Source organism: Nicotiana sylvestris, chromosome 9 (genome assembly GCF_000393655.2).
Source record: "Nicotiana sylvestris chromosome 9, ASM39365v2, whole genome shotgun sequence".
Classification (NCBI taxonomy): domain Eukaryota; kingdom Viridiplantae; phylum Streptophyta; class Magnoliopsida; order Solanales; family Solanaceae; genus Nicotiana; species Nicotiana sylvestris.
The window spans coordinates 141,128,751-141,141,371 of NC_091065.1; positions in this window are offsets into that span (position 1 = coordinate 141,128,751).

Consider the following 12,621-nt stretch of genomic DNA (forward strand, 5'->3'; position numbering starts at 1 on the left):
CTTTCATCTTTTCTTGTAAAATTATTCAAATCTTTTTTTTTATTTCTGCCCTCTCTATATACTTTCAAAAGTTTTCAACCTAATTGCAATGTTATATGTGAGTCCTTATTTGAGCTTTGATTGTTTACCTGTAAAGTCACAATTGCAACAAGGCCGGGAACCACACCAGTGGATCTTGAGGGGTGCCTAACACCTTCCCCTCGAGATAATTTGTAGCCCTTACCCGAACTCTGGTTTTCCAACTCAAACTCTTCTAAAAAGTGTCCTAATGCACTATAATCATTAGGTGACGACTCTTCAACTTCTAAACTCAATTCTCGAAAGGGAATATAGTTGTCCTCCCAATGTCGTATACCCGATTTCTGACCCTACGGTTAGAGAAAAAGGGGGCGTCGACACCCGACCATCATAAGGCTCGGTAGAATCGTACTCGATCATGTGGAGCTCGGTAAAACCCAACTGATCAGTGGTTGCACAATAGGTGTCGTACCCAACCGACTATAGCGCGGCTCGGTAGAGTAAAGTAGATACATATATAATGCATGCTGGACTCATGGAATCACGTTCTAAACCTTTCGGAGTGACTATGGTCGTTGCACCTTCTATTAATATTATGGACATCACACCATCAGTATGAACATCAATAGTGTCACACCTCTTTTTTTACGATACCCCGTAAAGGGTATAAATACAAGGGAGTTTTTCCAATTAAAGGACAATCGAAACGGGATTTGTTTATTTAAAGATTCAGAGTCACCACTTGGGAGTTTTATGGTGTCCCAAGTCACCGGTTTTAATCTCGAATCGAGGAAAGAATGACTCTGTATTATATTCCGCGAACCAGAAATCTGAGTAAGGAATTCTGTTAACCCGGGAGAAGGTGTTAGGCATTCCCGAGTTTCGTGGTTCTAGCACGGTCGCTCAACTGTTATATTCAGCTTAATAATATGATTTTAGGATATTTTGAACCCATGTGCAAATTTAACCTTTTGGCCGCTTTTAATTATTTTTAAAGAAGATGAACGTCGTTTAAAACACGTCTTTGTATCGCGCCACATGAAATGCACCCGCAATCCTAAACATATTTTATTCAACGTTTCAAGATTTTATTTGGGTCACATGAAATGCGCACCCGAGTTTATGAAAGTAAAATTATTAAAATAGCGTGCCTAAAGCAACTACGCGTTTTAACTTTACGAGGGCCATGGAAAATTCGCTAAATGGCACGCCTCAATTTATTTGAACTTGATTAAGGAAATGAAAGACCTAACAATAATCTAAAACACCTTATTGAAATCCTAATATCTATTTTTAGAAAAGTCCAAAGCCTACTATATTTAATCATTAGTGGACCTGTTACTAATTCAATTCATAAACCCAAAGGAGCCCAGTCCATAAGATGCGTACAAGATAGAGGCCCCCTAATAGCTGAAGACGGTCAGGCCTTAGCACGCCAGGCCGGAATTGATATTGGGCTTGAGGCAGGCCCAATTCGAACAAAAGCATGCCCAAGTCGAATGAGGAAGAGATCATAGGATCGAGTCCAGACAGCCGCAAGAGGGAAGTTTTCAAACTAAAGAAACGCATGAACGACTGAACTTTAAAAATCTGCAGATTTCCACACTCGAATTGAATGACCACAAAACCGAAGCTATGGCAACTGACTACTGAAGCATTCATTCACCACAGGGTTGCTACTTGTACCAAACACACATTGATAACTTTCATGCTCACATAATATTTCAAACTTTTAAACCTAAACTAACATTTAAACATGAATCAACCTTGAAAACACTTGACCGGAAACAATACCCTTATAAATCAAACAACTGATGACTTTCATACTTTATGAACAACATAGCTCAATTATTAAGGTTCGTCCAAATTGCTATATGAATTTCAAGCTTACACTTCTACATATAGATAACAAGGATTGCAAAATTGACCTATAACACTAAAACTAAATAAACAGCAAGATCCAAATATGTCATAGTCTCCACAGTTCACAACTAATTATAGCATGAGAATTCGATTACTTAAAGAGAATTTAACTATGACCATACTATGAATAAATGAAGGAATATAAACATCAAGCAAAGAAACAAAGAACTAAAGCATAATGGTACTCCCATTTCATCCTTGAATCAAGCCTTACATCATGAAGGTCCAGAACTTGTACCTGGAATTCGAAAATAAAAGCAGAAAATGAACAATCAGCAACAGAACAGTAGCAGGCCAATACCAACAACACCAGCTCAACCAAGATGAACTTGAAAACAAAATGAAGACAATCCCACTCGAACAATACCCAAAACAACTTCAAAATTAAACCTCAAACACCCAATCTTAGTCCATTTTAAGACTATATTAATCAGAAACTCTTTTCAGGATTTGAAAACTGAAGGAATTACAGAGTGAATTTCAATGAAACAGTAATTTTTACTCTAATTTTCAGCCGTTTTGCCTTTTCTGAATTTCAGCTCTTAGGTCTTGCCTTGAAAGACAAGAAGTGATGCCTTTATAGGCAAGAAAACAGGGCAGCCTTAAGGGTTCAGCTTTTTATTTTAGTCCTTTTCTAATTTTTGCTTTTGCAAATTAGTCCCTTATTTTCTGACTTGGTATCCAAGCCAGGATATTTTTAGCTTTCTAGGAAGCTTCTTGGGTGGTTACTTGAGAGATTCTCTCAGTGTATTGCCCCAACTACCCCTAAGTGCCCTGAAATTTACCTTGGACCAAATAGGGTCAAATGAACAAAGACCCAGACCCAATCTTGTCCAACGGGCAGGCTTTCAAATTTGGGCCTTCACTCAATGAGTTAAAACTGACCAAACCCCAAATCCAATCAGAAACAAACTTAAAGAGAATTCAACCCAAATCGAAACTCATTTCTGATCTAAGATTCGAGGGGCTGGGGCAACATTCGAGGGAAATAGAGTGGGGATTCGGAACGAGAGGGTCAGGGTGGTTCAGTGGTGTGATTTTGGTGGCGTTTGGAGGTGGCGCCGCCACCGACGGTGGTGGATTTAGGGGCAGCTCAACTAGGGTTTCAGGGTGTTCTGATGGGGTGTTGAGCAGAAGGGTTTTGAAGGGGGGGGGGACAGATTTGGACACTTAAATATTCCCAAGGCTTCTGTTCCAAGCCGTTCGATCAAGGGTAGATCAACAGCTCAGATCAATATTGATCGAAACGACGTCGTTTCATTTGGGGGGGATCCGGACCGGGTTAGGCGTGGGTTGGTCCGGGTATTGGGTGGTTTCCGTTTGGGCTGGGACGGTTGGATTGGGTTTGAGACCAAATTAAAACTTCTTTATTTCCTTCTTTTTCCTTTTCAATTCACAATTCTTTTCTTTTTCCAAAATTAAAATAAATCCTAAATTAATTAATCATTATTTTTAAACTAAATTTTCCTACCTAATGCTATTTTTAATAATTAATTAAATCCTAAATTTAAAGAACAATTACACAATTCAAAATTAAAAATGTAAAAATGGCAAATGAATTATTTTTGTGATTTTCATTTTTATAAAACGAACTAATTTGTTAATTAATCTAAAAATATAAAATTAAATCCTAAATGCAGATGCAACATATTTTTATATTTTTTTATGAATTAACTGAAATAAACGTGCACAGACAAATGCAAATAATTAACAAAAAATTCCACGAAATCCAACAATATTGCAAACACTGAAAGAAATTATTTTGTTTTGAATTTGTTGGAGTAATACATATAGGGCAAAAATCACGTGCTCACAGCTTCCCCTCTTTGCTCGGAAACACGAAGAGTTTTCGTACAAAGATAAGTGAGCGGATACAAGCGATTTTTGCCCGTTTGAATACTCCGCGTGAAGCATTTTTGAAAGATTTGACCGCACCTTGCTTCCGAGATTGCCTACATATCCTTGGCTAAAAAGAAATCAGGTCAGTGTAGTTCAGGAATGTTTGGTAGCTGGGACTACCATGAAGCTGGGCTTCCACTGTTACTGCTGCTGCTGCTGCTACTGCTTACTGAACCTCCTTATTACACCATGTTAAAACAAAATAAAAGCTAGACTAGACTATGATCTATGGATTACAAAAGTCCTATCTATATCTTCAAACTTGCTCTTGTGTTTCTTGTTGTTCTCCATTATCTCAGGGACATCCGTTTGTTGTCAACTTGAATTGTAAACCGAGATGTTTTCCCTTCTCCAGGTGGGTGTCTGACTGCTGAACTTGATATGTATTCGCATGCTATCCAGGATGGCTCCTGACTTCAAATAGTGAATGTATTCCAATTCAGGAGGGTTCCTGACTGCTGACTTGAAATGCATTCCCTGCTCTTCAGGCGGGCTCCCGACTTCAACATAAACAAAGCAAAGAATTTGAAAGCTAAACTTAAATGGTACTCCCTTGTTCTCCAGGCGGGCTCCTGACTGCTGCATTTGAAAGTATTCCCTGCTCTCCAGGTGGGCTCCTGACTTCAACATAAACAAAGCAAAGAATTTGAAAGCTAAACTTAAATGGTACTCCCCTGTTCTCCAGGCGGGCTTCTGACTGCTGCATTTGAAAGTATTCCCTACTCTCCAGGCGGGTTCCTGACTTCAACTTGAAATGTATTCCCTTCTCTCTAGGCGGGCTCCTGACTTCAACATAGACAAAACAGAGAATTTGAAAGCTAAAATTTAAATTGTATTCCCTTGTTCTCCAGGCGGGCTCCTGACTGCTGCACTTGAAAGTATTCCCTGCTCTCTAGGCGGGCTCCTGACTTCAACTTGAAATGTATTCCCTGCTCTTCAGGTGGGCTCCTGACTTCAAGATAGACAAAACAAAGAATTTGAAAGCTAAAATTTAAATTGTACTCCCTTGTTCTCCAGGCGGGTTCTGACTGCTGTGCTTGAAAGTATTCCCTGCTCTCCAGGCGGGCTCCTGACTTCAACAAAACAGACAAAAACAAAGAAAATTTTCTGCCCCAGTTTGGTGGCTGGGGACAGATGTGATTGTAAAACTAAATTATATTACCAAGTATTACTAAGGATTTGCAAGCTAGGTCCCATTATTCAGGGGGGGTCCTGACAACTCTTAACTAAACGATAATTTAAAATCTAAGTTATATCTTCTACAGGTGTGACTTCTGCTAAATCTTGCTATCTAAGATGATCTTTAAACTACTCCCCATTATCCAGGAGGGTCCTGAAAATCAAAAGTCCAATTTTATCTTAAGAGTGACAACTTTTATGGCTGAATTATACTACCCTATAGTAGACTTTACGCTAAATGTTGTTATCTAATTGAACTCTTAAACTAAGTCCCATTATTCATGAGGGTCCTGGAACTCCTAATTGAATCCTATCTCGAACATGCACACTTCTAAGCCAACTTATATTCCTTTGGGATGCATTTATGCTAGATTATGCTATTTCTGAACATTTAAACTAGGTTCCATTTTCCAGGAGTGTCCTGAAAGTTTTACGGTCAAACCTGTTTTGATGCTTGCTCTTTCCCCTGGGGAGAGTTTCTTCGAAGCGAACGAATTTTCTGCCCCTGTTTCAATTAAAGAAAATTTTGTCAATTTAAAGTGGTGGTTAGCTGATGGCATTCTTGCTGAAGATCTTTCTGCTGCACTGTTTTGTTCTGACTGGCTTCTCCGAACTGGCCCTGAACCGCTTTGACTTTCTGACTAACTTTCAAACCCCATGACCTTTGACAAGCCGACTGTTCTATACCCCCGCTGTTGTTTTACCTCTGACCCCTTTATCTGAACTTTTGCATCTCCCATGACATGACCAAATCATTCCACTGATGAAACTTCCGGTGATTCCTTGTACCCCACCTTACATCATGCTGTCTTTAGTATGCTCTGACCACATTGTGATTTGCAATTTTGGGAGTTAGTAGTGGGCTTTGAAACTCTTTTCCACTTACTCGGGACAAGATTGACATTAAAACCTCTTAGACAAATAAACCTAAAGGAAAGTGAAATGCAATGACTTTGCGGGTTAAGGATAAGAAGAATCCAAAACCAGATAACTACTACAAAGGGAAAAAGAAAAAGAAAAAGAAAAAGAAACTTATCTGAGTGGAACAGTTGGTACAAATGATCATGACATGCATTTCGGATTAATCGGCTCAATCTGTCCAACCAATCAAATTTCAGTTGCCGTACTTCATTGCCCCAGAATTTCCATGACCTGATTGCTTTACCCAAACCTTGACCTTGTTCATCCTGCGGTGCCTTGAAAGGTTTTCACCAGCATACCTCTTTCATTCGTTCATCTCTCAACTCACTTTCGCCTTACGGTGCCCACGAGGGTTTTCACCAATAAGACTCTCTCATTTTAATTTCTCTCAACTCCTATCGCCTTACGCTGCCTGTGAGAATTTTCACCAATAAGACTCTCTCATTTTTATTTCTCTCAACTCCCGTCATCTTACGGTGCCTCTGAAGGTTTTCACTAATAAGACTCTCTCATTTCATTTTTCCTGCTTGAACCAGAGTGTTTCCCCTGACATGAGTTACGTTTATCTGCTCGACTTGGCATTTCTCAAAGACTGATCAGAAGGTCTTTCTTTGGACCGTAATGTAGGCTTCTGGACAGGGTTAGAAAGAAAGGGTATAAAAGGCTCAAAGCAATACAAATGGGTTAAAATTACAAGTTTCGGAATCAGGTTTCTCACAACAACCACAACTTCTGCCCCAGTTTCTTGCATGGGGATTTTTGGATTTTGTTTTGATGAGACCGAACTGTGAGGCCGCCTACGTATCCTTGGCTAAAAAGGAATCAGGTCGAACGTAGTTCATGTCATAGAAATTACTTCGTTGTTGTGATTTTTCTTTTCTCTCTTCCTTTTCTTTCTCTTTTTTTTTTCTTCTCTTTTTTTTCCTTTTTTCTTTTTGCTTTTCTCTTTTCTTTCTTTTTCTTTCTCTTTCTTCTCTCTTTTCGTTTTTCTTTTCCCTCTTCCTTTCCTGTTCATCCTTTCTTTTTCTTTTCACTTACTTATCATCCGCACTTGCATTTCTGAATCATGCCGTTGATCCCGAAAGAGGGGTATGAAAGAAGATAAATAAGACTCAAAAGGGAGTCACAAAGGATAAAGTATTTAGATAGCAGAACAAAATGCCCTCATCATTTCAATCTTCAAAATATGCCAAATACAAACAAGTACAATCAAAGAAAGAAGTCATACATAGTATCTTTTGACTGCATCGGAATTGATAGCCATTTCTACACATTTTCCTTCTACATCTGTCAAATATAACGTACCATTGGACAACACTCTAGTTACAACAAATGCCCCTTGCCAATTCGGGGCGAACTTTCCTTTTGCTTCAGCCTGATGAGGCAAGATACGCCTCAACACTAACTGGCCCACCTCGAACTTCCATAGACACACCTTCTTGTTATATGCTCTCCCCATTCTCTGTTGGTACAATTGGCCATGACAAACTGCTGCCAATCTCTTTACATCAATCAAACTTAATTGCTCCAAGCGGGTTTTGACCCATTCAACGTCATCAATTTCTGCCTCAGCGACAATCCGAAGGGATGAGATTTCAATTTCTGCGAGTATCACCGCCTCCGTGCCATACACCAACAAATAAGGAGTGGCCCCTACCGAAGTACGGACAGTAGTGCGATAACCCAGCAATGCAAATGGAAACTTTTCATGCCACTGTCTAGAACCTTCCACCATTTTTCAAAGTATCTTCTTTATATTCTTGTTGGTTGCCTCGACTGCTCCATTCGCCTTAGGGCGGTATGGGGTGGAATTGCGATGTATAATCTTAAACTGCTGACATGTCTCTGTCATCAGATGACTGTTGAGATTAGCACCATTGTCCGTGATGATTATCTTCGGAATCCCAAACCGACAGATGATATTTGAATGCACAAAGTCGACCACTACTTTCTTTGTCACAAATTTGAACGTTTTCGCTTCAACCCACTTAGTGAAATAATCAATGGCTACCAGGATAAACCTGTGTCCGTTCGATGCTGCCGGCTTGATTGGCCCAATGATATCCATGCCCCAAGCAACAAAAGGCCATGGTGCAGACATTGTATGTAATTCAGATGGTGGAGAATGAATCAAATCTCCATGCACTTGGCACTGATGACATTTACGCACAAAACTGATGCAATCCTGCTCCATAGTGAGCCAGTAGTAACCTGCTTGGAGAATCTTCTTTGCCAGAACGTACCCACGCATATGCGGTCCACAAACTCCGGAGTGTACCTTAGTCATGATTGTTGTGGCCTGTCTAGCATCTATGCATCTTAGCAATCCTAGATCTGGAGTTCTTTTGTACAATACCCCTCCACTAAAGAAAAATCCACTTGCCAATCGTCGAATTGTTCTTTTCTGATCACCAGTGGCCTATACCGAATATACCCATATCCTAATGTATTCTTTGATATCATGGAACCATGGCTCCCCATCCAGTTCTTCTTCCACCATATTACAGTAAGCATGCTGATCATAGACCTGAATCTGCAAGGGTCCACATAAGCCTTATCTGGATGATGTAACATTGACGCCAGAGTGGCCAAAGCATCGGCGACTTCATTATGGATCCTCGGGATATGCCTGAATTCTATCGACTGAAACCGCTGACAAAGATCATGCAAACATTATCTGTACGGTATGAGTTTCAAATTCCGTGTTTCCTATTCTCCCTGAATCTGGTGCACCAGGAGGTCCGAGTCACCCAAGACCAAGACTTCCTGGACACCCATATCCACAGCTAACCTCAAACCTAGAATACATGCCTCGAACTTAGCCATGTTGTTGGTACAATAAAAACGAAGCCGAGCCGTAACAGGGTAGTGCTGCCCTGTTTCAGAAATAAGAACTGCTCCTATCCCCACGCCCTTCATGTTTGCAGCTCCATCAAAGAAAAGTTTCTATCCAGGCTTCTCGACTTGTTCCAACTCATCAATGTGCATCACCTCTTCATCAGGGAAATAAGTTTTCAAAGGTTCATAATCTTCATCAACCGGGTTCTCAGCCAAATGGTCCGCCAAGGCCTGTGCTTTCATTGCAGTTCGAGTCACGTAGACAATGTCAAACTCTGTGAGGAGGATCTGCCACTTTGCAAGCCTCCATGTGGGCATAGGCTTCTGAAAGATATACTTCAATGGATCCAAGCGAGATATGAGATAGGTAGTGTAAGATGACAAATAATGTTTCAGCTTCTGCGCCACCCAAGTTAGGGCGCAACATGTCCTCTCAAGCTGAGTGTACTTGACCTCGCACGGTGTGAATTTCTTGCTGAGATAATATATGGCCTGCTCCTTCCTGGCAGTGATATCATGTTGACCCAATACACAGCCGAATGAATTGTCCAATACCGTCAAATATAGAATCAACGGTCTCCCTGGTTCTGGCGGGACCAACACGGTTGGATTTGACAAATACCCTTTTATCTTATCAAACGCCTCCTGACATTCATCTGTCCACTTGACCGCAGCGTCTTTCTTTAATAGCTTGAAGATAGGCTCACAAGTTATCGTGAGTTGAGCGATGAATCTGCTGATATAATTCAATCTCCCCAACAAACTCATCACCTCGGTCTTGTTCTTCGGAGGTGGCAGTTCCTGGATGGCCTTGATTTTTGATGGGTCCAATTCAATGCCCCAGCAGCTAACTACGAACCCCAACAACTTTCCAGACGGTATCCCAAAAGCACAATTTGCAGGATTAAGTTTGAGATTGTACCTGCGAAGCCTTTGGAAGAACTTCTTCAGATCCCTGACATGGTCAGACTGCTTTCTAGACTTCACGATCACATCATCCACGTACACCTCGATTTCCTAGTGTATCATATCATGGAATATTGTTGTCATTGCCCTTATGTAGGTTGACCCAGCATTTTTCAAACCAAATGGCATGACCCGATAGCAGTACGTTCCCCACGATGTGATGAATGCCGTATTTTCTGCATCTTCCTCGTCCATTAAGATCTAATGATAACCCGAGTAACAATCCACAAAAAAACCAATCTCATGTTTGGCACAATTATCAATCAAGATATGGATGTTCGACAATGGGAAATTGTCTTTTGGACTTGCCTTGTTAAGATCCCGATAGTCAACACACACCCTGGTCTTGCCATCCTTCTTCGGTACAGGCACAACATTGGTTAACCAAGTGGGATACCGGGTGACCCGAATGACTTTGGCATCGAGCTACTTGGTGACCTCTTCCTTAATCTTTACATTCATATCCGTTTTGAATTTTCTCAGCTTCTATTTGACAGGAGGGAATGCCGGATCAGTGGGCAACTTGTGAACCACTAAATCAGTGCTTAGGCCCGGCATGTCATCATAAGACCATGCAAAAACATCCTTGTATTCGAACAGTGCTTTAATTATCTCCTCCCTGAGTTGAGGCTCCAGATGGACACTTATTTTAGTTTTGCAGACATTTTCTTGGTCCCTTAAATTAACTGCTTCTGTATCGTTCAAATTAGGTTTGGGTTTTTCCTCAAAATAACTTAGTTCCTTGCTAATTTCTTCATAGGCCTCATCATCCTCAAATTCCAACTCGTCATCACACTTGATTTCTTGTATTATTATTTTAGAGTTAGATTGGCTTTTAAAACTGGGCCGAAGATTCCTCATGCATGTCATGTCATTGATATCAGCATAAAAAGAACTGTACAAAAGAAGAAAAATAAAATAAAATTAGAAGAAATGAAGGAAAAGGAACAATTGCATTTCATTGAATATAAAGATAATAGGGTTTTAATACATCCAACTGGACGGAACATAATATCTGAATTACAGACCCTAGAATAATCCAGACAACTAAAGAAAATCAAAACCCACTACCAAGACTCCCTCCGGGTAGGAAGAGGAGTAGCTTCCCAGTTGTTTGCTTTTGCACGTGGTCCCACAAATTGCACATCTGCCTTGGTGGACCCTTCCCCAACCTGAACCATGTTAACCTTGGCGAATAACCTTTCAAACCCCTTCAAATCTCCATCGGCACCAATCAGTGGTCCAGGGACCTTTTACAGTAGTTGCTTTCTGATACCCGGCCTGACGAATGATCTAGACAGACGCGGGATTGGCTTTGGCAATGCCCATGCTTTCTGTTTCATTTTTCTAGCTCTTCTCACGTCTGCAACGGTAGTCCTGAACCCCAGACCAAAAGTATCCAGATTCTTTGGAAGAGAAACTGGTTGCACAATACCTTGCAGAGACGCACCCAAACCCTTGCCCGGTACGAAACCATTTTTCAACATTTCAACAGCTACCATAACTGATGTCGCAGCCATCTTTGGAGTTGGAACGCACTTTTCTTCTGGAATTTTCTCTACCGATACTGTGTCGAAAACCTGATAAACCCATGGTCCCTTGTCATCGTCAACCTCTATGAATGGAACAATGACACCATTGGGCACACACAAATTATCTTCGCCGTGTACAACAATTTCATGTCGATCCCATTCAAACTTGACCACTTGATGCAGAGTAGACGAGACTGCTTTGGCCACATAGATCCAGGGTCATCCCAATAGCAGATTGTACGAAACAGCCACATCGATCACCTGAAATTCCATAGTAAATTCAACTGGCCCTATTGCGAGCTCAAGCACTATGTCCCCGACTGAATCTTTCCCTCCACTGTCGAATCCCCGAACGGAAATATTGTTCTTGTGAATTCTTTCATCCTCCACTTGCAGCTTGTTCAATGTGGAGAGAGGACATACGTTCGTGCTAGACCCATTGTCAACCAGCATCCGAGTAACCACGGAGTCTTCGCATTTCACCATTAGATAGAGGGCTCTATTGTGCTCGGTACCCTTCACGTGCAACTCATCATCGGAAAAAGTGACTCGATTTACCTCAAATATCTTGTTATCTATCTTTTCCAAGTGGTTTACTGAGATTTTGTCAGGAACGTGAGCCTCGTTTAAGATCTTCATCAAAGCACGACGATGTTCGTCTGAATGGATCAATAATGACAATAGCGAGATCTGAGCTGGTGTCTTCCTTAACTGTTCCACAATGGAATAGTCTTACGCTTTCATCTTTCTCAGAAATTCTTCTGCTTCTTCCTCAGTCACTGCTTTCTTCACCAACACTGGATTATCTTTTGAGGTCTTAGCTTTTCTCAACTTTTCGGGGGCAAAGCACCTCCCCGATCGAGTTAAACCATGGGTCTCACACACTTCTTCTTTGACCTCTTTCCCCTGGTAAGTTACTGTCACTCGTTCATAGTTCCACGGGACCGCCTTGCTATTGATCACTGGAAGCTGAGTTGCTGGTTTTATAATAACAGGCTCTGTGCTAGCACCCTTCACGACCACAACAAGTTTACTTGTAACCCCTGATACCACCACTTTAGCTTTCTCGGGTTTCACTGCAACAGTGCTTGAAGACCCTTTCTCGGCTACCATAGCTGGCTTATTGTCTACCCCTTTCAACTGGACCACTAATTTCCCACTGGTTACCTTTTTCTTTGAACTAGTTTCACTGGAGCGGTTCATCATCACCGTTTGCGTGGGTTTCTTAGCCTCCCCTCCCTTGTGTATAAACTCAATCATATGGGTTTCATGGTGAGCTAGTAGCGGATTTTGGTTGATATTTGGTGCTTCTGGGGCCTGAACCTCGATTCGATGAGTATCAATG